Source organism: Castor canadensis, chromosome 6 (genome assembly GCF_047511655.1).
Source record: "Castor canadensis chromosome 6, mCasCan1.hap1v2, whole genome shotgun sequence".
Taxonomy (NCBI): Eukaryota; Metazoa; Chordata; class Mammalia; order Rodentia; family Castoridae; genus Castor; species Castor canadensis.
In genome coordinates this window covers 113,911,337-113,938,528 of record NC_133391.1, presented here as the reverse complement: position 1 = coordinate 113,938,528, position 27,192 = coordinate 113,911,337, and the positions used below count along the sequence as shown (strand labels likewise).

Here is a 27,192-nt window from a genome sequence, read left to right as displayed (position 1 = left end):
CAGGGAAGGATGTGTGCGATGCAGTGAAGGATCCATAGCTCTGCTGACCACCGCAGTTTTAAAGAGGTTTGTCAGCAGGTCTGGCCACCTTGGTAGAAAGGTTGGGCCAAAGGCAGAGAAGCAGGCCAGTTTGTTCTTACATTTTCTTATACCAACAAAGCAAAAAACAAAAATCACAAACAAAAAACAAGCAGCTGAAGCAACCATTTTAGCAGGCTTGTAACTGCATTTCAGTCTGCTTTCCAGAAACTAGGTCAGCAACTAAGATTTTCTTTCTTGTCTTTTTCTTTCTTTCTTTCTTTTTTTTTTTTTAAAGGAAACACTCCCTAACCAAAATATGGAACTCATCTGCATTGTAATCCCAAGTGAAGAGGAGACTCATTTCCTCTTGATCTGTGTATCACTTACTCCCACTCACTCTCGTTTCTCATGGACAATGAATGGCAACACTCCCCAGTAGGAATTCCAACCACTATCTGAGACAGATGTTTGAAAAGGAGAGAAGCTGCTTGTCACTGTGAGGTGGATCACAGACTCCCAGCCACTTGGGTCTGTGACTGTGCTGAGGACTCTTCTGTATGTCCAGCTCAGGCAAGATCCACAAGAGCTCAGGCAGATATCACTCATCAACTCTTCCCCGTGATCCCTTAGCCAATGCACTCCCATGGGTCAGGAGGTGACATAGCCCCATCTCAACAATCCTCATCCTCTGCTTTAGAATCAAGACTGGGTTTGATTCTGTGTGTGGGTTTCTCAGTAAAGATCAAATATGGTCAGCCCTTCAAAGAAAATGTTACTTTGAGGAAATGAGACAGCCACTTGGGAAAGAGCACGGACACTTTTAAGCCACCAGGACACTGCTTATGAATTTCTGCCAGGCAAATGGGGCTCTTGTGGCTTGAAAGAGTGATTACACAATACTTCCCAAGGGCCCACACTGGGATTTACGTTGCCCTGAAGCCCTTGCTTGCTCCTGAAGAGAAACTCCCTGCAAGCTTTCTCCCTGTTGAAAGAGATGTTGAAAGAGACTGGGTGCAACATATGCAGGCAGGTCATTCAAGCCACATAGATGTGCTGTGAAATAGTTTCTCAAACAGCCCCAGCCTTTCCAAATGCACCTACAAAAACAAACCTACACACCTAAGCACCTGTTAAATTCACTCCTTAGGAGATCTACTTGGCTCCAAAAGAGGGAAATGACCAGGAGAAGTTTCAGCAAAATCTAATGTGTTCACTTGAACCATCTGCTTCTTGGTAAGAACAAGGAATTGGTTCATGCACATTTGGCAAGACATGAACTCAGTCAAGGGCAGAACCTCAAAAACAGACCCATCCTTAGGCAACCAGCCTTAGGTAAAGGCCATGCTAGAAGATGAATTGGAGAAGCTAAGGTAAAATCTGAGAAAACACCCAAGATTTAAAAACTTAAAACCTACACACAGGTTACTCTCATCTACCCTGGCAATGTCAGCAGCTGCTATGACATCAAAAGTTCTCATTTCTGCTGTATCTCGAAAGCTTTGGAGTGGTTATCAGAGAACGACTAAGGCCAGGGACAAAGATACACTTTCAGAGCTGCACTTGCCTGGCTGGTATTAGCATACGCTATTGGATCTGCACTATTGCCCCCTTTCTCTATATTCTTTTTCTACCAGTGAGGACCATTTACATGCAGCACTACAGCTCAGCATTGTATACTTATTTAAATAAATACGGTGCAATCTTTGAGTGGACTCATCATAAAATTGTAATTACACCAAGAAAGACATTTTGCTTTTTCATACTCAACATTCTTAGGGACTCCACTCACCAAATCCATTACAGAAGGAAGTGTGTGTGTGTGGCGGGGAGAGGCAGAGAGAGGGAGAGATAAATACATAAAGAAATTAACGGATGTGATACAGCAGAGCATTTAAGGGCACAAACTCAAGTCAAAGGGACCCATCTTCAGCTCCATTACTTTATCAACTGTGTGGTGTGTGACCTTGGGCAAATCATTGAACCTCTGAGCCTCAGTGTGCAACAGAGGAATAGAGAACATCAGTTTCCTAGGATGGCTGATGCACCCCAGGTATAGTGCCCAGCACTTGGGAAGCTCTGAACAAAGGGTAGCTTTCATCACATGAGTCTCACTAACCACAACTCCAGTGCTTGCTGCTGCTTGTTTAAGGCATCACAATTTGGCAGTCACCTGCATGTATGACCAAAATTGGCCTCTTGTTCCTCTGGCACTTAAAGGTCAGAGTCTGCATGTCCTGTTTACATTGACTAAGAGTTTCCTGATGACATAGTAGTTACACAGAAACATCTATTTGTTTGGTTCTTTGCTTTTTGCTGCTCCCAAACGTCTGTGGATTGATCTAAGTGGATCCCAGAATTGTAATCATTAGCTGCTGGGCTGAGAGGTATCTCTCTGTTTGTTTTTACTAGAAGTCAGTCCTTGCAACCTGCAGTTTGCAAACTTTCTTTCTGAGCACGGAACACTATCAAACAGAATCTGACGAGCAACCCCAGTTCCATACTTGAAATGGATAAAAGTATAGTTATACTGATTTAAAAGCAGGAGGTTGAGCAGGGGCCCCTTCCCCCCACACCTCCATGTAGCTCCTAACATGCCCCCAGGAACTGGAACGCTGGTGTGCTCTCAGAAAAACCTCTCTTCCAACTTCAGTCTTGTGGCTATACACTCCACCCAGCCTGCACCGGGAAAGTCTCATTGGTGAGCAGCTGCTTGTCACCTCCTTACTTCATGGGTAGCAACAAACTATAACCCCTTGCTTCCCAAATGTCCCCAACATGGCTGGGAACTGTGCGGACACACAGAGCCTTATTTTCTTTCTTTTTCTGACTCTACACTGGGTTATATCAACTCCACAACTCCTCCCTCCCTCTCCCCTCCCCTGCAAAAAAAAAACAAAACAGGGCTGTGCCAACAGTATCATGGTATGTGGTGCCATTATTATCAGCATCTGGAGCCATATTCCGTTGACAGCTCTTTGCACTCAGTAGGTAATAACATGGAAGCCGAGGTTGATCCAATCCAGCAAAACCTCACCCAAAAGTCCCTAATAATTTTCAATACAAATGCTTGTGAAATGAAAGAAAGACAAAGAACTGAGAGAGAACACCAGAGCAGAGGATCGAAATAGGGAGCAGCTGGGGAAAGTGGTTACCTCAGAAAGCACAAGGCAAGGGAGCAGCACCTCCCCCCTGGTTTAACTGCTGCTCAGCGGAAGCATGGCGTAGAGTGAAGTGTGGGAGTGTAAGATAGAGGGGTCTTGTTCAGGGTGGTCTGAGGGAGACAGGCCGGGAGTGATGGGGCTGGAGCCAACCGACAGAAAATCCCAACCAATAGTGAGGAAAATATTTCCTCCTCAGAAAAGGCTGCTCCATCTCCCCAAGGGATGGCTGGAAGACTCCCAGCCTGAGTCATTCGGAAACAGATTTTACAAAGCACTGTGGGATATCCCAGGGGGAACGGTCTAGCCATGAAGGAGGAAGAGACCAAATGGATCTTTCCAGCTCCAAATCCCATGATTCCTGGACCCTTCTTCTTCTTCCCAGCCCACGTTGGCCAGCATGTCATAGTGAGACTGCCAGGATCCTCTGGTCTGAGTGTTCTAGGCCCTGGGTGTAGCCACTGGTGGGGCTCTGGCTGAGGTCTCCCAGCTGCAGCCTGACTTCCATGTCAACAGCTCCACTTGGCCTTGGGGCACCAAGAAGACAGCAGAGGTCATGTTTAAGGATCCAGAGCTGCTGGTCCAGGCATTCATCAGTTAGTCCTCGGCACCCACCCATGCCCCCTCACATCTCTGCTTCCCACCTGCTGAAAACAGGTCTCCTGGGTCATCTGCCAGTCAGCTGTGCTCCTGGGAGACAGGAATAACTAAAGCTGCTCTGTGATGGGAGTCCTGGAAAGGTCTCATTTTCCACAGATGGACATTGAATGGAGAACATGGGCCCTATCTGAAGCTTGTGTCTGCTTAAGTATGACTTTTAAGCTTTAAGAATGAGCCCTGAGTGATGCTGGTCATCTTCACCGGTAGCTGTCAAGCAGCCCTTGGGAAAGAGTACCTGTCACTGAGCACAGGTGGGAAGGCCAGCACTTTTCCATCAACCCCCCTAACCTTTCCAAGGCAGGATGAGCTCAACCCTGCCATTGTCTGGTGCTGTTCATCACAGGCCAAACACATTAGGCTCTTGTTAACTATTCTTTTGACTCAGATTTCTGGAAAACCCCTGTCCAAGAATTTAGTTTTAAACCAGAAAAGCCTCCTAGAAAGTATCAGATTAGAGTTTTAAAGGCACATTTTTCTGTCTGGTTTCAGTTTTTGTTGGGTGCTTGCGCTTATTTATATTGGTGTGTTCATTAACTACTGTTCTGTAGCAAAGTGCCTCACACTTCAGTGGCTTCCAACAGCAATGATTCCCAGGCTGGCTGGGCAGCTTCTTAACTACTTTCGCCTAGGCTTGCATGTGCCCTGTGTTTAGCCAGGTCCACTGTGCTGGAAGGTCCAATGAAGCCTCATTCATACCACACGTCAGCAGGCACCCTGTCTTCATAGAGGCTAGAACAGCTTTCTTACATGGAGGTCTCAGAGCCATATTCAAGAGGAGAAATCAGAAGCTGTCAGATCTCTTGTCTGAGGTTCTAGAACTTACACAATACTTTTGTTCCATCCTATCCGTAAAAGTAAGTCAGAAGACCAGCCCAGACTCAAGGGCTAGGGAAAAAAGATTCCAATTCTTGATGGGAAGAGCTGAAAAGAATTTGTGGCCACTTTTAATCAAACCCAGCTTGGTATCCCCCCAGCTGTGTCAGAGTGACATGAATCCTGACATGGTCACAGTCCCTCTGAGACCTCAGGGATCCCCAGGCAGCTACTGAATTTTCTACCTGACCCTTGATGAGCCATTGCACACATTAGCATGCTGAAGTCTCTGAGTAGTCCTGCAATAAAAATAAATCTTGTTTGCTTTGTTTAATCATTAACAAATAAGTTTATAGAAGCAGAGGAAGACATTTTCTTGTTATGCCATTTTAGAAAGCTTTGTCATGAATCCTGGAATTTTAGAAAGTTCTAGTTTAGCATACTTTGTCTTGCTGTCTTATAAAATGTCACATATGTGTCTAAAATGCCATGTAATTCACAAGGAGGGGGCACACAATATGGCAAGTACCAAGTTGAGGCTCTCATACTGAAGATCATCGCAGATAATTAGACATGAAGAAACTTCCACTCAAATTCATGTTGATTAGCCTTGGAAAATGTTCCCAAAAGCTATATGCACAAAGATTTAATAGTGACAGAAGTCTTGATTCTTGTAGAATGAACATTAAGATTCACTCTGATTAAACGTCAGCGGCAGCAGCAAAACTAAGAGCCATTTTTCCACGAGGAGCTAGTGAGTACTAAAGAACAACTGTACTTCTTACCTGTGTGTTGGCTACCAACTTGTAGCCTCCCACATAATTTTTGGCTTAATTGGAAAGAAAATGTTCATTCATACTTAGAACCAGTTTCTCCATCAGCAACTTTCAACAGCATGATATGGGAAAAAAATTATTGATACTCAGGATCATGAGGCAATGATGGCCCCAGTTTGGTTGGGGGGTCATATGAGAGGGCCAAGTGGGATCAAGGATCCTGGCTGTTATGATGAGAGTGTTCCCAAGACCACAATAGGCAGGGGCAGTCTCCTGAAACTCAGGGAGCACGTCCCTGTGTACGGAGAAGCAAACTAGTGTACAGTGAAGGATCCAAGGCTGAAAGACCATTCCTCTTGCACTGTGCCGAGTGACTGGCACGGGGGTGGGAGGGAGGTGGAGAAGGATCTATTTTCATCTGGCAGCTGGGTCAGTTCCTTAGAATTGCCTATTCTTATATTCACTCACTGAAGGACAGTGATTCATTCAAAGATACACAACAGTCAGAGGCCAAATTACTGAACTGGACTCAAGACAGCCTTACATTTCTTTTTTTGGTGTCAAACATTTTTAAGTCTTTTATCTCTTTATTGTGAAATCATCAGAAAAACATATCCTGCAAGCCTGATTGTGTTTTCAAAGATGGAATAAAAGTGAATCTGCAGAGAAATGGGGAATTCCATGGGAAAAAATACCCCACAAATGATGAAAGAGGAAGTAGGAAATCCTAAGAGGGAAAAAATTGTAAGTGCACTGGTCAGTCTAAGAAATAAACATGGTACTGCCTGTTGTACAGCAAAGCCACTTGGAGAGCCTTTGTGAGAACTGATGAATATAAAAATCTAATATGCAGTTTTTGTTTGTAGTGCTGAGGATAGAACCCAGAGACTCACACATGCTAGGTAAGCACTTTACTAGTTAACTACATCCCCAGACCTTATGTGCAGTTTGGATTTAAGCAAAAAGAGGTCAATCAATCCAAGATTTGGCAAGATGATTATTGGCCTTCCATCCTCAGTGTTCCTAGAGAAGGATCTGAAAATCAGTTTGGCTCCTGACCCTTGGGCTTTTCTTCCCCTGTTCCATCAGGTACAAAAAACACAGACAACTAAAGGGATTGAATTGCACAGTGAAATATGGGGGAAGCCTGATGTCATCTTATTACTTTGTTCCCTTTCTCAATCCTTAAGTGGAAGAATTCTAAGAGCAGGTGTGCCCCTCAAGTATGGGCAAAGAACAGCATTAGTATATGCTGTGGGACAACTCTGCCGAGAAGGGAAAGAAAAGACAAGCAGGCACGATCAATTCCATATCCTGTTAAATGTAGCTGTTTACTTCCAAAAATAAAGAATACTCAGGGTGTTGGAGTGATAGAAAACAGCTGGCAAGTAGAGAAAAAATATACATTTACATATAAGATTGACCCCTGCAGAAAGCAAGTCAGTTGCCACTTCAAGACAGGATCACTAATCAGACACTTGGTATAAACTGTGGGTGTCCCTATCAAAAAGCTGCACCTTTGGGACTTTGAGCCTCACACAGGTTCTTTCTAAGCTCCATTCATCATCCTGTGCCTAAGTTGTTACTACAATGGCAGGATGTTTCATGGGAACTAGGATATCAGCCAACAGAAATGGGTCAGCCATATATGGTACATGCTTTTTGACATTTGCATGGGAGATACTGAAAGTAGGGACAAAGCCCTCAGGACATTCACGAGTTGATCTCCTTCCCAGCCCCAGTTCACCTCATATCTCAGTAACCCCAAAGCACCCACTGCTTCACTTCATGCCTCCTCACCTCTTCCCATGTCTATTTCTGTCTGTCATCCCTTAGCAAAAGCTGACCATTTTCAAGGCCAAATTTGAGTGTCAATGCTCTAGGATGCCTTCTTCAACTGGCAGAAGTAATTGTTCCTTTTTCTGTCCTCAACACAACTGATTTACCACAGCAGCAGTGATGTCTTTGCTTATCTGCTCACAGCTAGATTGGCAGCTCTTTAAGGACAAGGACACTGTTCTACTCTTTTGCCCCAGCATCACAAAATAGCTCTAAATGACTAGTATCTGTAGCCTTAAGATCTTATCCCCTACATGACAAGACTGGAATTGCCAATACACTAATAGGAGACATTTCCATATCAAAATGTGTGAGCAAGGCTTTTGCTTTAGTGTATCAGAAAGGAGTAGGAAAATACAGCACAGAGGATCCTTTTTAAGGTGTACTAACAACACTGGATTCTATCTTCTTTCCTTCCCGAGGAATTTCCCCAAGTACTAGAGGTGGCTGTGTTCATACTTGGCTGGCCAGAGATTTCTGACAGATTTTCGTTTTCTTCCAGATCTCAGGACTCAGGAACTGTATCATATAGTGATATCATATAGTGGGCCTCACTATACTTCTGTAGGCTGAGTAGTTCTGAGGAAACTCCAATGCCGTAAGGAGCCCTGACAATCCAGTGGTTGCGTGTATTATTCGCATAATTTGTCAGCATTTGTTACTGAAGTATAATGTGACATTTGGGGAATATCATTTAGATATCTCTCAGAGAGTCTCCCTCAAGGGTCCTTCCCCCACTTGAGATCCAGTGGTATCTGCTTTGGAGGAACCCAACCTAAGATAAGTACCCAACTAAAGCAACTTGATATAGGAAGGGAAGGCAGACCAAGGAGTGCCCCATTTTCAGATGTAGAAAATGCTTCCACTACATGAAACTCTGCCATGGCGCATCCCTGCTGAAGAACCTTTCTGTATCACTGTCATCATGGGCCTGACAACCTCAGGAAGAGAACAGAGCTGTCTCAGGTCTCTGGGAACTCATGTGGTATATGTGTTATAAAACAGATTGGATTTCAGGGGTTCTTTTCCAACTTCATGGTATTAAATTTCCTTTTATTCTTTCTAGCACCGTATCTCCAATATACCCTAAGAAAAACTTTACCCCTGGGGAAGGCTACTTTGCCATATTAATAAGATCTTCTAATCCTTAGGTGGTAAGTGACCATATTTTCATTCTTAAAAATATCAATTTTATTCCCTCAAAGAATCTTATGAAAATATTTGCATTTCTTGCCTGAGTTCCCTGGGAGGTAAGCTGAAAAACTAGCTAATAAAGGATAATTCCAGTATGATGAAAAATAACACATATTGAAATATGGAAATAATTAAGACCCAAAGAAAAAAATGTCAAGCCCTCAAACCAAAAGTCCTCCAACCAGAAAGTACTGTTCAAGGCCTCCCAGTTGATTAATATACGTCAGACATTTTTCAAGGTATATTATACTTTGTATCAAGAAAACAGGTTAAACTTTTTTCAAATTTCTACAAATGGTAAATTAATAGATAAGGACTCATTTCATAAATAAATTCCATTAAATAGCCACCCTGCAAAATACCAACTTTGTCTTAGAGAAATCTGATTTATCTATTCAGTAAGAACGTATGTAGTTACAAAAACATTCATTTATTCAGGAAGCAAAGCCTGGCCACAGGCAGAAGGAATAGGGATGCAGAAGAAGGGAGGAAGAGGAGTTTCATTTGGGGACACGCTATGTTAGAAGTGCTAGTGGGACATCTGGGGAAGACACCCAACACACAGTTGGCTTTAGGGATCTGCACATGAAGGAAAGGTTTGATGTGAGGAAGTCCGGCCTGTGGTGGCAGCTGAAGCCATGGAGTGGGTTAGGTCAGAAAAGGGTGAGATGATAAGGGAGAGAAGGGGCCAAGGACTACCTGGCAATAAGGATTAAGGGGCAGACTGAGAAGATACTCAGGAGAGGAGGAGCAGGTAGGTGTGCTCTGTGTGTCAATGAACACGTTATTATGAGCCAAACATTGTGTTCACTTATTCTGCTAACAACAGGAGTTATTCCTCATCTGCCCTGGATAGACAGAGGGGAGTTAAAAGTATTGGGGTGGACAATGGTGAGAATGGAGTGCTCAGAAGGTATGGGTGAGATGAACAAGGGTACTCATTAGGTAGGGCTGAACTTCCAGATGCTGCAATCAGAACCAAGGAGCCACATGAGAACTCTAGCTGTGATCTCTGTGATGTGTCCAATCTGACATCTGAGTTCCCTTCAAATGGAGGACAGTTTTGTATGCAATTAACAGTCACAGAGCAGATAATACATGTGTTATACATTCTGGGAAAATGGGACAAGGTCATCAGTGTCACAATTGTCATAATCATAAATGATAATTTCACTTAAATGGAAGAACATGAACAATTTACAAAAGAAATGCAAATGAAGATTCAGCTTATGAAAAACATTGAACTTCATTAATAATAAAAAAAAATCAAAAGTTCTTGAGAAGGTTGAAACTGAAATCCAGAAAGATGTGAAGAGAAGGGAAAGGAATTAATGATGGCTGCCTTCTGGGTTCTCCATCACCCTCCACCCCTTACCATCTGTTATTTAACAGGGGCAAAAGATGGCCTGTCAAATACAGTTGCTGCATATTTTTGTACATCAGGTTCTACTGAATACACACACACACACACGTAAAAATTAAAATGAAATAACATTCTTGGGCAGATGAAAACCATCTTCACTGAGATACACAGATGTTGCAGATATGCAAGCATACATCAGAATATTACAGCAGCTAAAGAAACATGTAACTCCTAGGGTTTTGCCACAGTGACTTTCTCTGCAACCCCATCTTACCAAAATGCTGGCCAGCATCTAGATGGAGCCTTACATATACTTGATGTTGACTCTAAATGGCCCCAAACTGGTGATTCTTACCTTGAAAAATGATGAGGAGTCCATGAAAGCCCTTAAACACCACCCTACACTGTGTCTTTCCAATCCAGTCACTCCATGAGTGTTAGGAGAAAAATGGATTGGACTTCAACTGAGTCAGGGATGCAGTGTGAGGCAGAAGCAAGGGGAGAGAAGCATGGGGGTAAAGAAATGAGGGAACCAGCTCTTTCAGATGTCACACTAGATTTCCAGTGTGGAAGAATGAGATGACCTGAGCTGGGAGTTAACAACAGCAAGTGTCTACCTCCCAACATGACTTGGTTATGTGTAGAGAACAATTTGGATTAAAATTGGGTAACTCTTCCAGTGTGTATGGGCTTGCCAATTAGCCTTATGAGTTTTTCATGAGCTATCTAGGATGGCATTATAAGATGTTGTTGGCTGGGAACAACCCCATCCTTATAGGCTGCCTGGCACCTTCACCCTGTGATGCTGGTGCTTGGTTCATGTGGCTGCACAGGACCACTGCATGACCAGTGGTCCCATCCAGTGTAACAGCAGAAGAGAGAAAAAGATTACAAAAAGGTTACTGTGGTAATTGACTTGGTCCAAAGGGGAATGCAGACTAAATCAATATTCAATTTAGAATAAGTCAGCTTTAGTTAGGAGGTCCTGATGAAGTCTCAAGGAGCAGACAGGGTATTTATGGGGCAGAACTGAGGAACTTCAGAGGTATACTATTGACCTCTATAGTGTCAAACAGGGATTGCTGAGATGTGGCACGGAAAGAAAAATTTTAAAGAATACTAAATTAAAAAGTAAGAGGCTGGGGATGTAGCTCATTGCTAGAGCACTAGCCTACCATGTACAAGGCCCTGGGTTCAAACCCCAGGACTGCAAATGATAATAATAATAATAATAATAAATTTAAAATGTATACAGTGACAATTCCCCATGGTGACGGGTTTCATGAAAAAGTACACATATGTTTTACAGTGACGAAGCAAGGACACCTCTACCTTTTCCCAGTACATTTTCATTCAACTGAGTTCACTTCATCTCCTTCCTTTCAAGGAGCAATTTTAAAAAGGGGATCATCAAAGAACAAGGCTTCCAAAGAGAGGAGTTATGGGCATTTCTTCATGAAGAGGAAATGACAACAGGAACCAACCGTAAGTAAGTCTGCCTGCTGCAGGACTTACAGATAGGCTTTTTTCACAGCCGTCAGCATTCAGTCACAACAAAGCCCTTGCCGATGTGAGGTCTAGAATATCCCTGGGGACTAACGCCATCAGGTGGACGGCCAGGATTCCCTGGACAACAAGCCAGCAGAACCAGCATGCATAGGAGGCTGCACACGCCGGTCACAACACTAAGAACAGCTCCTTTTCATCAGGGAAACAGGACTCCTCTTAAGCTCCAGCTTTACCTCTACTCTCCAAAGCAGCTGACTGTTCTTCCTACTTCTCAAAAGAACTGAGGCCACGAAATAGAATAGAATTTTAACATCTATTGCTTGCACTTAAAGCTTCCTCATGGCAATCCCACCCATGCTATACTGCAGCACTCCCCTGCTCCTGTCCCAAGCTATTCATGCAGGCCTCTGCCTCACTGGGCGTAAACTTCATCAGTTGGCTACAGCCCTGCCTACCCCACTTTCCCACACCTGCCTCTCAGCCCTGTTTCTTGCCAGTGAAATCTTCCTGCCTGGAGTCCTGGCCTCTGGTCAATGTGGATTTGGTTCCAGCTGATACTCCTGCTGTTGTTCCAGCTACAAAAAGACATGCCATGGTCTTTACTAGAAATCTTTGTGCTCAATTTCACGTCTGTGCCTAAGAGAACCTTCGTGGCTTCCCAAATTTTAAGTAGGTCATACTCCCAAAACTCCTTTACAAACTAGAAGTTATATTTAGTCCACATTCACTCCTCCATTTACCCAGTGCTTACTGAGCACATGGCACATGCCAGGTCCTGTGCTGGGTACCCTACAATGTAATGGAACGTTCTCTTCAGAGCGTGTGCACTCTTGCCATCACTCACCATTCAGCTGACATTTACTAAGCACCTTCTGTGCCAGGTGTTGCACTGAGAGCACTGTGGTTATGCTAAAACATTCAGACCAGCCCTCGTGAAGTTTACCACCCATCAGGGAATCAACTTTTCATAGAAAGAGAGTGCCCCTCCTGGGAAAGTCCCCAGAAGTCTTCTGTACCTAGAATTTCTTACCAAAAGAAAGACAACTTGTAAACATGCAGATAATGAAAGAAAGAAATCAGCTGCACTCACTTCGTCTTTAATATATTTTATTACTTTGATGTGCTTTTGTTAAATCTTGACTATCACTGTGTACCATTTTCTTATCTAGAGCCTGTATGTTCGGTCCAATTTATCCTCAGTAGAGAGAAGGAGCTGATACACCATCTTCTCTTATTAAATGCTTCCCCACTTCTAGTAATTGCTTCCAAATTGATGATGCCACAGATCAAGTATTTATAATAGAAGAATTTTAACAAGGAATGTGGTTGCTGTCTACTGACACCAACTACAGGGAAACAGAGTCAGGGAGGTTAGGAAACCTCAGAGCCATCATCTTACAAGGGCATGGCCAGGAATGAAACCCAGACCAGGAAGATCCTGAATCAAATGCTCAGCCCACTGCCTTGTAGACTGCACTTAACTGTCCCTCAGGGCACTACTGCAAAGCAGAGAGTGCCTACCTTAATTGTGTTGGCCTCTTGTGTTTCATTCATACTCTTGTGACAACTAAGCATCTAGCTAGCAATCACGCCTGTGGGAATATAGTAAGAAGAGAATGCTGATTCACTATGGGTAGTTAAAGTCATTTTCCCCACACTGATCTCCTGGGACATAGCAAATGTGACCTAGGAACGTGCCTGCACCAAACATTAAAACCAATAATCACCAAGGAAGTAGAGAGTTTAGCTGACAAGAGTGTTCTGTGCATAGGTGGGGTGGGGGGCTGGGAGGAGGTGGAAGGCTGGGAGTGCCTCCCCCATGCACATCACAGAAAGTGGGAGGAAAGACAAAAAAAATCAAGCTACAGATTGTGTCACACAAGGCTCAGGGGACATACCTGTCATGTGCCTTTTCTTTCCAAAGTTGAGTATTTAAAAAAATTCCTCAAACTTGCTAAATGGGAGATCATGAACAAAATCTTTAAAAGACAAAAAAGCCATTTTCATAATCTTCACAAACTACTGAGGAAAAATAATATTTTACTGACTAAATTAGAAACTATTCAATTCTCTCAAAAACCTTCTACAGCAGCACACCCAGGTGGACGTATCATCGTGAGCCATGTCTGTTATTTAAAATTTTTAGTAGCAACACTTAAAACACAAACTATAACCCTAACATTTCATTTAACTCAAAATATCCAAAATCAAATTCTTTCAACATGTAATGAGATATTTAGATTCTTTTTTCTAATACTAACACTATAAAACCTCCTGTGTATTTTGTACACAACAGCACATACCAATTCAGGCACAAAATGATCTCATTCAAACTTTGCAAAATTTATAGCTAAAAAAGCAGATGTGCATATATCCACGTTGTTCCAAATGTACTCAAAGGTTTTCTTTTTCTATTTCTTTTTTGCACTTTTGAGAAAGGATCTTTGTTATGTACCTCAGAACTACATGGAACTTGCAGAAAGCCAAACACTCTCTTCTTACAATGGCACTGGGAATGTGCAGCTGTATTCCCACAGGAGGGACTGCCGGCTAGACTTAGGTGTCACTAGTAAATGAATGAAACATGAGAAGAATGGGGGGAGGAGGGATAAAGGAGAATGAAGGAATGAATGAATTCAACTATGACATATTGTAAGAACTTTTGTAAATGTCACAATGTATATGAAGTACAAAAAAAAAGACACATGAAAAGATAATATAATCAAGGTTAACATTTTGTTTGTTTTACATGGAACTTGCTATGTAGCTCAGGCTGGCCTTGAACTCTCAATTCTCCTGCCTCAGCCTCCCAAGTGCTGGAATTACAGGCATGTACAACCAAACCCAGCTTAAAGATTTTCCAATAAGTGAACTCTCCCTCAGTTGTAAATTGCAAATTAAACAAAATTAAGAATTCAGTGCCTCAGTGGCATTAGGAATAGTTGAAGGCTCAGTGGTCCTATGGGGGGAGTGGTTCTAACAGGTCAATGCAGTTACAGTATTTCCATTTTGCTGGCTCAATCGGTTCCAGTAAGAACTCCCCCAGGTGGGGAAAGACATGTTCCCAGTTCACTCCGGAAGAAAACCCACCACCTCCCAATGGCGCCCTCTTCTGATGGACGCCTGTAGGGTCCCCCTCAGTCTATTTAGATTATTCTCCCATTCAAGCTGTTGCAAACTACCCTGGTATCAAAGCCAGCTCAACAGCTAAAGTTCAAACCCAAAGCATCTTAAAACCATGGAAAACGTTTTGAGTTGGTGATTCTTTTCTTCCTTTCTTGTGTCCTGAAACATTTACAAGTATAGTTCTTGAGATTCACCGGGCGTTAGTTCCCTGCTCCTACTCTACGTATAGTACATCATTGGCTTTCCGTCAGGCAGGAATTCAAGCCTTGAAAGTCTCACTACATTAAAAAGAAAGAAAGAAGTGGGAAAAGCAAGAGAGGGAGAGGGAAAGGGAGAGAGAGACAGAAGGCAAGCAGCAGACATCACTTTATGCTAACCCCACACTGAAAATTCATACTTTTCCAAGTTTCCCCACAATTCCCACAGAGCAGGCAGGCAAATCAGAGCAGGTGTTGCCTTGCCACTTTGCCAATGAGGCACAGGAGATGGGGAGTTTGCTCAAAGAGGCGCAATGAGAGCCTGGTAGTGGAGTTCCCATTGTACAGTCTCCAGTGTCAGGAGCCAGGCAAGGGGTTCTTGTTGACTGTCTCCATGGTACCTCAGTCAATCTTCCAAAACATGAGAAGGAAGAGATCAGAGCAGATAAGGAGATGAAGCTCCTGAGGGGGAAGGGGGGCTTTACAGAAACTGCCCAAGGTATACAGCCAACCTGTATCTTAGCTGGGATCCAGCCCATGTGTGTGTCCAGTAAAGGGGGACGTTTGCGAAAAACTAGCTGATGTCAAGACTCTCCTCAAACTGCAGTCACTCTCTCTGCTCAAGAGAATCTGCTACCCCGTTGACACCAGGTAGGTAATTCTCTGTAATTCCAACGCCATTAATTCAGAAGGACTGTTCTGCATCTGTCTGACCTGTGAAGTTTTGAATATTTCTATGGGATGAATTCACAATTTTAAAAAACAACCACAGAAAAGACACAGAGAAGGCTGGTTTTCTGGGGCTACTTCAGAGGGGGGATTTCAAGGGAGAACATGACTTGGCTCCTGAAGGCACTGCAAAGCAGACCTGGCTTTTCCCCAAAGCAGGATTAAAGAAGCCAGCCAGGCAGTGATCCAGGGTGAGAACTCACAATGGGGGAGACCGGTGGAACACATGGGAAATATGGGGCCACTTAACTCGGACTTTCATGTGACTCCCTCCATGACCGCAATGTGGCAATTGGTCCTGCTCCCACTCAAGCAGAAGGGGCCCGAGTGGAACACGCCCACTCCTCAGAGCACAGACCTGCCCTGCTGAGATGACCTACACTTATGAACAGCAGTTGCAAAACACAGACCTCACTGCCAAGCCCATGTCGCCTGGCTGACAGGCACATGAAATTCTAGATCTGAACACTGTTACTATTAGCTAAATTTAAAACAAGTTTATGAACACCTGCGTTCAGAAAAATTGCATGCAATAAATGCCTTATTTTCAACACACAAGAAAAGGTATAAATATTTTTATTACTAGGAAGTCAGCTTCTCCCATCCCCACTAAGTAAGTATGGAGCAGATAGGTAAGGATGATCAGTACGGTAAGGAATAAATGATTAGCCTATTCGAGACATCACCTGTCTCAGGTCAGCTCTTTTTCCCATGAAAAGGAACTCTGTCCCAGCCATTTATGACTCACAGTGTTTACAGTTCTCATTAAAAAAAAAAAAAATCCAAGTGTCCTAACCTAAACAGTACTGGCTGATAGAACAACTTAATAACACTTGAGAAGTCAGTGCCCCAAATGGAACAAACAAGCTATTTTGCCTTCCTCAAATCTGTGAGTCAAAAACACGAGCTTTCTACAAATGAGATGGTGTCCTGGCAAATGCTCTGCATAAACTCCCTGCACACAAAAGACTCTCCTGGACAGTGGTCAGTTGGTCCAGAACTTACCACGTTTGCTCTGAGCTCATTCCAGAGTTATAACAAAGTCCCTAGAGAACCTAAGAGAAGAGCCTCTCCTTTGGAGAAGCAAAGTTGGATCAGTGTTTAGGACCATTACTCCATTGCTCTACCCACTGCCTTGAATTGCATAAATGACCTACTATTTTCCAAAAGTGACCTTTATAAAGTAAAATTGATTTCCTCATAAATCATTTGTTAATGCACTCTCCCCAGCTTTTCTTCTGCCAATGCTCTATATGAGCTATCATCAAGTAATAAAACTGGGTAGTTTGCATGAGCCATTTCTACTTCCCCTTTCTGGGAGAAACAAGCCCACAGAGACGCTCAGAAGGAAAGACTACTGAAAAGTCCACCATGTCCATGGTAAAGAGCCCTGAAACTTGTTCACGAAAGGCAACAAAACCAAGCTCGTCAGAACTGAAGCACAGAAATTACAGGGCTCAATTCAATTCATTTATGAAACTTCACTGAGTCCTTTCCAATGCTGACAGACGCTCATCTGAGTGGTGTTTCTGGTCCGAAATCTGGCGCTTGCCATGCAGGATCCAAAAGTTTGAAATGCTGAACCTTTTTGAACAAGTAAAGTGGCCACTCACCTGGAAATGGCCAACAGTATCTGAGCTATGCTGAGAAGTCTCAAGGGGTAACTCCAGAAGAGCACCACCTGGAGAAGAAAATTGAACAGGTCAGATGGTTCACAAAAACACACACAAGGAAGACGTCCCATGCCTTTTGTGTCTCATTAAATATGTGCTGTTTCTTCAAATATTGGTCCTCATGCCAATAGTTCCACATGCATTAGGACACAGATTCTCCTTCCCAGGAGCCCTGACACATTAACACCAGATCCAAACCACTGATGAGGCAGGGGAAATTTAATTAATTAATTAATAATAACAAAAGGCCAGTGGGGAATGTGCAGTCACAAAGCACCTAATTACATTCTTTCCTTTCCTCTCACAAAGGGATCAACTCACAGACATACACCAATTTTTATGAACAACCATAAAAGACTCAATCCAGAAATAAATTAAGGAGTAAAATATGAAATTTTGAGAGAGGAAATTATCCTAGCTGTATGTTCCATCCTTTTCAGTTACTGTGCTAAGTTATTTTAAAGCTAAATTCACAAAGGTATCAAACACTAGGGAAATGGGAGAATGGGAACTAAAACCACAAAAAGATGAGACAAACTTATATGGTTCACTTATTCAGAAATCAGGTATTTCTTTTGGTGTTTTTAATGTCTTTTCAGTAACCTGTAGACAATTACAAACCTATTAATACATTCACAAAACAAAGAATCCCAAAATATCCATTCAAAATTGTTTTTAAATATTAAATGTGAATGGAACAAACATAAAATATCATTACCACTTGTTGAAAATTTATCATGCACGAACATTTTAGACAGCACATTACACCCTTTCCAGACAACTGTGTCCATTAACAGATGAGGAGATTGGTGTTAAAGGGAACAGAGAACCCCCAACATCACACAGACTCAATTTCCAAATCATGCCCACTTTACCCTCCACTCTTGACAGCATCCTTTCCACTCTACACAGCCTATTCATTACCTCCCAATCAGAAAGGTGACATTCCTTAATGTAAATTTGTGTAGAAAAAGTTGGCTAACAGGTAATATTAGTCTTTTCTTTTTTGCATACTTAAAAGTAATTTCTAGCTGGGCATGGTGGCTCAAGCCTGTAATACCAGCTACTTGGGAAGCAGAAATAAGAAGGATCATGGTTTGAGGCAAGTCTCAGCAAAAAAAAAAAAAAAAAATTACCAAGACCAAGTCTTGTGTGTTGACACATGCCTGTAATCCCAGCTAAGTAGAAGGTGGAAGTAGGAGCATTATGGTCGGAGGCTGGCCCAGGTAAAAAGCGTGAGACCCTAGCTGAAAAATAATTAAAGTAAAAAAGGGGATGGGGGCTGGGCAAAGACAGATTTCAAGAGTCTAACAACAATATGTGTAGGCAGGCTGGTATACTCATTCCTGCCTGAAGCTCCCCAAACTCACATGGAGGGAAAAAAGCATTTCCTAGAAGAAACCACTAAAGTGTTCAGAGGACTAAAGAAGCCAATTCTGCTATGGGGTTTGGTTGTTAAATAGGGCCTTATTTTTATTCTATTCCTTAAAATATGCTATTTCAAAAATACAGAGTATACAAAGTCACAGAGCCCTCCAAAATTCACAGAAGATAGCTAACATATTAGACACTGTCAGGTGCTGTTCTGAGGACTTTGTGGGGCTGACTCACTCACTCTCATAAAGGCCATGACATGGGTGCTAGCATTATCTCCGCCTCACAGGAAGGAGGCAGCACAATATTTGCGGAACTTTCGAGAATTACACCACTCAGAAGAAGTGGTGTGAAGACTGTGTACACCATCACATTTAATCCTAGCAACCAATGCAGGAGTAGGGGGAGTAGGGGAATTTAGCCTCATTTTAAACTTGAGGAAAACTGCAATGTTGAGGAGTGCAGACTGACTTCCCGAAAGTTACACTGCTAGGCAAGAACAGGGGTCAAACAGAACCCAGGTCATCCAACCCTAAGGCCAGTGCCACTTCTACATTTGCCAGTCTAGATTCTGTAAGTCAGTATGTCACTCAGTGTAGAGCGGGTGGCGATTTGATCACTGAGAAGACACCAGGATGCTCCCATGGGTGGGACAACTATAACAGCATCAAGTGTAGGTGGTCCACACTGAGGTATCAACAGGCTGCCACCATCTTTCCATTTCATGTGCAATTATGTCTTTTCACTTCATGGTCATTAAACTCACAGGTTCATATAAAATTACCATCTGTCTTCATTAAGTTATTTATAGCTCAATGGATGCAGGCACTGTTTATTCCAGCAAGCATTGCAAATAAAACTAGACCTGCTGTGATTCTGTGCATTAAGGAGTTAAGTTTTTCCTCCCCATTCATCTCCATTTGGGTGGCATGCCCTTCTGTCCCACTTCCGGAGAGCAGGAGAAACAATAGCTGCCTTTTGTGCCTGAGCCCTATACCACGTGACAGGCGCCCATGCTTATTTATTGGGTTGAATTGTGAAAAACAGGAAGTGCAGTTAAGACCCCTTTCTCAGTTACAAATTTCTAATACTTGAAATACCCAATTTGAACTGTTCGTGTTACTCTGTAAAACTAGAACCAAAGAGTGAAAGTTATTTTGAAAATTACAAGGGTAATTCAGCTTCATGAAAAAGAGCTTTGTAATAAATGGACTTGTCCCTACCCCCCCCCAGGGGTCCAGTTTGCCTCTGAGGAGGGATATGAGCTAGGTGCTCATATCATAGAAGCCACAGAAGGGGAAAGTCTGAGTGGCTTCTTCAAACAGGGAGAGTCCTTTCCTGAAATCTGAGCTAGTTCACTACCACGCAGCGGGTCCATGGCAGAGCATCAGGTTACACTAGGAGTAGAAAGTGGGGGAGTGAGGCTGGAGACAGGCATCATTTTTTATTCCCAGTTTTCAGAATAGGAATTTGAGCAACTTAAGCTGAATCACACAATTAGTAAATGCAGGAATCTGGGCTTCAATCTAGGCCTCTTACTCCTAAGCCCAGGGTATTTCTAGCAAAGCAATTTTTCAAAGACCAAGACCAAGACAGGACGTTTTCAGTTATCATATTTACTACTCACAGACTGGGGGAAGGATGGGCCCTGAAGATATGAAGCACAGAGCGGGGGCAATTACCAGAGGAGATAAGCCAACAGTAAAACATGCTAAGAGTTCTGCTACTCTTACAAGCCAGCCTCAGTGCATTTTTCAGGAGGAACATTCTCTAAGGCTCTGTGTACACGAGTCAACCAAAGTCCTACTTTCCTGTGCTTTGATGATACAACAAACGCTTGGGGGATATTTACCCACATTTTAAGGGCAGTACAACACAATAAACAAAAAAGGGTAGTGACCTATTTTTGCATCCAAAGCAGTTATTAAAGAAAAAAAGGAGGGTCAGTGAAATTCAGCCTCTGACAAGTAGTCCAGGACAACTTCATTTGTGTCTGACAACAGCAGTTTAACAGAAATGGGTCAGCCATCGAAGGATTGCTAAACTTGCAAGGTTTTCAAGGAAAGACATGAAAGTGTTAGATTTCATGAACCTGTCTACCAAGCACAGAAGATGGCAGGCTGCCAAGAGGCTGGACTGTGTTTACGCATGTGAAATGCTGGGAACTTGACCCTCAAGTGCGCCTGCCCTGCCACTCAGCCACAATGGTGAATAAGTCAGTTCCAACTTTCCAAAGACCTCATGAACTCTAAGTCAAATCCTGCTAATCATGAAAACTTCCTTTTACTCTTAAGGATGGAAAAACTTCCTGATTCAAACATTACCGCGTCAACATGAACTTATTTTAAATACAGTATCTGGGTACAACCAAATAGCCTACTAATGTGCCAGCAACAGATCAAATCAAAGCACTGCTGTGGAGATTTACATGTAGCTGGGATTGGACTCATTCACGTAACTGTTACCCCTCCCCCAATAGTGAGGTACCTTGAGAACAAAAAGCAATTCTAATTTACATTCTCTCTTGCACATAACTCAGTGCATGGCATAGAACAGAGAGTGTATGCGTGTTTATTAAATAAAAATGGATGACTGTCAGAAAAGGCAGGCTATGCAAGAGAGAAATACTGGAATAAGGGGAGTGGAGAAAGTCATCCAGCAAGGAAGACGGCAGGAATTCCGAATGAGGAGAAGGCACAGGAGGCAGACATGAATGAGCAGGCAGCAAAGGGACATGGGTAATAGTTACATTGCACAATACCAGGGGAAACTTCAAGTAAGTCAATTTCCAAAATGCCAGCATCTATCTGGACCAGCCTTTGTGAACTCCTTCTGTCTAGATAGCCTTATAAATGGGCACATGAGGAGGGTGACAGGGTCAAGTGTGGACAATCATTCTGACAAACCCTTCAGATGACAATGGCTTAATATTCTTGTCTCTTTTCCAACTTGAACGTAGATGTGTAATCATTTTGCAAGAAGGAAGTTATTGTGACTATTGTCATGTACCAGCAATGTGTAAACCTCACCGAACACATGAAGTACTTGTCTTGTTCAAGAACAGGTGATTTCAGATAGACAGATTGTTACAGGCAGACAGGTGAGTGTAGCACACCTGCATAGTGGGCCAAGGTGGACAAGTGAGGAACGTGGATGGTAAGTGCTGACAAGCCCTCACTGTTTGACGTTTCTCAGCAGTTTGCATTCCAAACCTAGGCAGAAACTCTAAGTAATAACAGACCAGTGTTGCCGAAGAACAGATGCCAAGATTAAAACTAGAAATAAAGAACATTTACTCAAAAAGATTCCCAAACAGGGTATTTACAGACACACACAGGCTGAAGCATTCATTGAGCAAGCAGCGACTGTGCTCCCAGGCTCACCGCCATTTAGAAACCCTTTGAAGTCAGGAGTGTGCCTGTTGAGCCTTGGCCATACTTGCCAGAGATCCTGGTACATCTCCAAGGGCTTCCAACCATGCCAGTGCTTTATGCCTCTAGCCCATCTCCACAAGCAGGTCTGCCACCCTCACACCAGGAAGCCCACTGACGGGGCATCACCATCAAGACAAACCAATTCACCATCTGGGAAATCTCTTGCCTTTAATAGTCTCTTGAATTGGCTGTCCTGGTGAAATGGATAGTGCTTGGACTACCAACTCCCCTACCTGCTTACCTCTTTCATTACCTTACACATACATGAAAGCATTCATCGCTCCATTATTCTATTCAGTCAAAAACCATCAATTGGGCACCTACACCCTGACATGCACAGGGGAGACCAAGACACACAAGAGACTACTTGTACTCTGTGAAATGGGTTCTGTCTCATAGCATATGCCTCAGCCACCCTCTGCCTCCAGGGCCCTTCTGCGTCTCCCTCCTGTGAGTTGTCAGGCAGGAAGGCTTGGTGGTCATTATTTATACCACAGTGTGCAAGAGTCATTGCTCCTTCCAGAGGTAACTAGATCTTAAGTTTTAGTGTACACAATCAAAAGCTTTGAGATTTTCTAAATATTTAACATCAAATAAACAGGTGAACCAGAGCCAAAGAAGGGGGTCTGTCATTAGAGTTCCAAAGTCCTGCCAAGTAAGGGCAGCTTCTGCATGAATTTCAGGAGGAATAAAATCACTTCAAATTCTAATTCCTTGAGAACACAGTGACTAAGCTTTTATTACTTTCAGGAAAAACATTTCAAGAAATGTGTAAAAGAAAATCTGCAGCATAACAGAACAAAGGGTACTCAAACCTTTAATAAAACATTTTTATGAAGCTTATGATGGTGCTTTTGTTCAATGATGATTTATCTAAATGTGCCCTCTGCAATGGAGCCCTATAATGAGGCCCACTTAATACAACTGCTACCACATAAGGAAAACAAAGTAGATCTTTTGGCCCATAAGAAAGGACACTGTAAGATTGGTGCTTACTCCTGAAACCTAGAATGACTTGCTCATCTAAGCAGGCGTATACATACCACAAAGGATTTACTATTAAAGAACAAAGATTACACATAGAGAGCTCTTACCACTGAACCACTGTATTTAGCAAGTCTTCAGATAACACTAGGAGGATGCTTTGTCAAATTAAGAGAAAATGAAGGCAAACACACTAAAATCAAAGCAATGCCAAAGCCACATGTGGTAGAGAAACAGCTGAGCTTCCTGCAGAGCTCCTTTGGTACATTCACTCCATTCCTAACATGCACCCAGGTCATGGGGGACCTCCAGTGGCCTGGCCCTAGGCCAGAAATGAAGGCCGACAGCCACCTTCTTTCCTTGAAATGTTTAGGCCTCATGGTCAAGACTGTTCTTGGTGACATGAGCCAGCAGAGTTCCTTCCCAGAATGGATGACCTCCCATTAAAGTGGCAGAGGCTTCTGCAACAGTTTTCAGAACACGAATCCTGCTGCGACCGTCTTTATGATCAGAAAAGGACAAAGGGTAAGGGAGCTGTGGGGGGAAAGCCCTCAGGGAGACACCTAAGGAGAGAGGAGGGTGGGAAAACCTGCAGTTCTTTCTCTCATCTTTCCTTTCCCAGGTCAGCATTCACCCTCAGGTGAGTGGAATTTATCGGCCTAGAACACATCTGTCCCCAGCTCACTCATCCTGAGCTTAGCTGAATGTTCCCCCATGGCAAGTCATGAGGTTTTGCTCCCCTCTTTGGTGGCCTGCTCTGACCCAAATCTGATGCTGTGTTCATAAAATCTCAGTTATATGGGCCAAGGGCATCTGCCCATAACTACTTTGCCTCTATATCCTTCCCAGCTCCAGACATGAAATGCTGCTCAGACCAACTCAGTACCAGCTTCCAGGAAGCCTCCTTGCACTTCCTCTTGCCTTTGCAACCCTCCTAGGACTCCTTTGAGCTCATGCAGCCCTCTCACTCCCTGCCTAGTGTGGTAACTATGAGTATGCACACTCTAGGCACAGCGCTGTCAAACCCATACTGAGCAATAATTACGTGCTTGTCTGACTCCCTGTGTCAAATCATCCACCCATCTCCTGGTCAACATTAATGTACCCAGGCAACAGTCACTACAAAATGACACTAACTTGGTCTGTAACCGAAAAAAGCCAATAAAATGTGAGGCAGACCTCTCAAAATCATGTATTTTCACAATGGCTTGTCTCCTACATTCAAGTGTCACCTCCTTCTCAGTCCTCTAGCTGAAAAAAAAAAAAAAAAAGGCCTTCTGAGTCTCTAGCACCTGCCTTCCTTACTCACTTTATGTCCTGTACCCCTATCACCACTGTCTGATTGACAATTGGCCATGGAGTAGATGAGATGGAGATAGAGAGGCATCTTATTAGGTAGGCATTAGACACGGAGAATATTTTAGAAGCTGCTGGTTTGTCTACCTGCTAGAATACCAGCTCCAGTAAGGCAGGGCCTTCAATATGCTTGGGCCTGTGATGTGTGAATCCCTCATATCTGGAATGGTGCCTGAGAAAAAATGCATACTCAGTAAGAATCAGTTGATAAATAGATGGATGCACAGATGATAATGTCTTGACCAAAACAGGAAACCCAGAAAAATAAGAGATCAGGCAAGAGGAGAAGGGAAATTTGCTCAGTAGATTTTTTTTTTTTTCTTTTCTGTTTGAAGGACATTGCTGGGCCACCAGACAGGGGAGATTCTAGAAGGCAACTGGAACTTAGGAAAGAATTTAGAGCAGGCAATTTAGTTTAAAAAATTATCAGCATATACAAGGTGACTGAAGCCTAGGGTAAGGTGAGTGACCCCACAAAAGCAGATCAAATAAGGAAGAGACAGCTACCGTACAGTGAGAAATAATGGCATCCACCTCCCAGGCATATGTGTATTAAAGGACTTGGCACATTGTGAAATATCTGCTCTCTTCAAGGCTTAGCCAAATAACTCAACAAAGCAAGTGCTCAATAAATGCTTACAGAGTCTATGAACACTTTTTAATACTGAGAAAGACCACTTTTAGTACCAAATGACAAACATTTGGGCAAACAGGTTTACAAGAGGCTGTGTTTTTCTTTTGTGGGACTCTGATTTGCCCCAATCTGTTCAAAATTTAAGAAATACCCCACCAATATTGACAGTGTGAAATAATGCTGTATTAAGTAGGGAAAAGAAATCAAGCAGAGACAGTTTCACAGAGGCATAAACAAGGAAAAACCTTCTACCTCCAAGGTCCTTGACCATGAGCATCTGTCATGGCAAGAGCAAGTACTATCACTATAGCTTTAAACTCAAGCCCACCAGGAGAAAAACTCCCTGGCTCAGACTAAAAAGTTGTGACAAATATGGCATTGGAGCTAAACTCAGAGGATGAGTTAAATGTGAAGGTCTGATTTCAAGGTGGAAAAAAATACTGGTTGGCTAAGGTGCTTAGCTTTTAAGTTTGCACCTAACTATAACTTAACTAAAAATAACCAAAGTCAACAATGGGGAAACAGATATCACTACAGGCACCCCACTTAGAAGAGTGAGTAAAGGAAGTCAAGACCCACAGCCCACTCACCACTGCAGCACGGCTGAGGCTTGTGGTAGGTGCCCTGCAGAAAGGATCTTCCAATGGGATGGCCGAGAGGCTTGCTTTGTGAGAACAGAAGTGAGTAAAGCTCTTCACGAGCTACATCTCTTTTTCCCCCTTAATATTAGAATTCCATTTAAAAATTTGAAGAAAAGATTTACTGTGAAAACAACCACTTCAGCGGCACTGGAGTTTGAACTCAGGGCCTCGCACTTGTATGCAGGCACTCTTATTGCTTGAGCCACTCCACCAGCAAAACAACCAGAACAAATTACTTCTATGGGAAAAAAATCACAAGTGTTAGAACTCTAATTTTGTGTATATTTTTACAATTGGCTCAAGAATGCCTTGAAGATGGTTCTGATGGGGATGGGCTAGCACAGAGTCTAAGAGATATGTATGCTTTAGAATTCGGTGATGTTTGCATTTTATATAACAGAAATAAATATTTTTCTCATAAAAAAAGTGCTTGAGATATTTTACTTCAGACACTTGTCTTCCTTTTTTCGGGGGGGGGGGGGTACTGGAGATTGAACCCGGGCCTCATGCTTGCTAAGCAAGAACTCAACCACTTGAGCCACACCTGCAATCCTTTTGTTTGTATTTTGTTTTTGAGATGGGGGAGAAGGGTGGGCCTTGACAACTTTGCCTGGGCTGACCTCCAACTCACCATCCTCCTATCTCTGCATCCCAAGTACTATTTTTCACAGAAAAGAAAATTATAACTAAATCCAATTGCTTCTCTGGGGAAAGATGAAATCCTGCTGAGGCCTCATACAGTACTTACTGTGTTTATGCTAAGACTCAAGAGAAACTGTCCTATGTTTAACAGGAAAGATGTATTCTCTTAGAACCATTCTTTAAGGGAACTGTGCACATTGGAATCATGTTATTTTTTTTTCCAAACAACTTTCATAAAATTCTTGTATGCTATCAATGAAAATCAAGTGTTTGAAATTTTAACCACAAAATAGTATTTAACTACTCGCTAGTAGTTCACAGCGAATAGTTCCTTTTAGCTACCAAAGATGTAGGCAGGGTCCTTCCATGCACCAGGTGAGAAGCCAAGCCTTCCTCTACCAGGACAAAGGCTCTATGCGGTCCCAGGAGGAAAAACTGAGTTTGGATAGCCTTCCATGCCCTCTGTAACCACTCCCTGTGACCCATGGCACACATGGAGAGGCCATTGCTCAGGGCCCCACCCAGCTACCTGGCCCACATGGAGGCTGAACCCTGACGATGGCCTCATCACCTCTGCTTTCTGACCAAGTGTGTTAACTGGCCATGGATTCTTGAACTAGGTCTTAGCTGCATTTCTCAGTCAACCAAGGGGGGAAAAAAGGTGATGGGACATAATTTTTTCTAGTAAAGGAAAAAATGCTTTACTTATTAACAGCTAACCACTCACTGTCACATTCAGGCACAATCAATGGCAAACATCAACCTACAACTGGTTTATCTCTCTGTCTCCACAAGCTTCTTTTTGCTCTGGAGGGTTTTGGATGCCTCATTGAAATCTTTGGAAAACACTTTTCCGAGAGGCAATTCTGCTGATGCATCAGTTTTGGTTCCAGCACTTTCATGTGCATGAACTGAAGGGCATTCATTCTAGGGCAGGATGGGTCTTCCTTCAGCCAGTCCCTCTCTCACTATGTGTACTCTTCAGTCAGCACACACTTCACCACCTGAGCATTCTCTGTGTAACTCAGAACTGCTGGCTCTCAAGGCAGGAAAGTCCTTAGATCTAGAG

General features: G+C 43.0%; 1 protein-coding gene across 2 annotated transcripts in view; it reads right to left on the bottom strand.

Annotated features, from left to right (window-relative positions):
- The window catches only part of Lhfpl2 (LHFPL tetraspan subfamily member 2), a 145,797-nt gene that overhangs the window by 58,755 nt on the left and 59,850 nt on the right, over window positions 1–27,192 (bottom strand). The window contains exon 1 of one of the 2 annotated variants that reach the window (XM_020184109.2): window positions 16,999–17,069. The exons of the other annotated variant lie outside the window; for it this stretch is intronic. The gene's annotated coding sequence lies outside the window, so the exon portion shown is untranslated. Of the gene's footprint in view, window positions 1–16,998; window positions 17,070–27,192 lie in introns of those variants that run through there. 2 annotated transcript variants of the gene reach the window in all.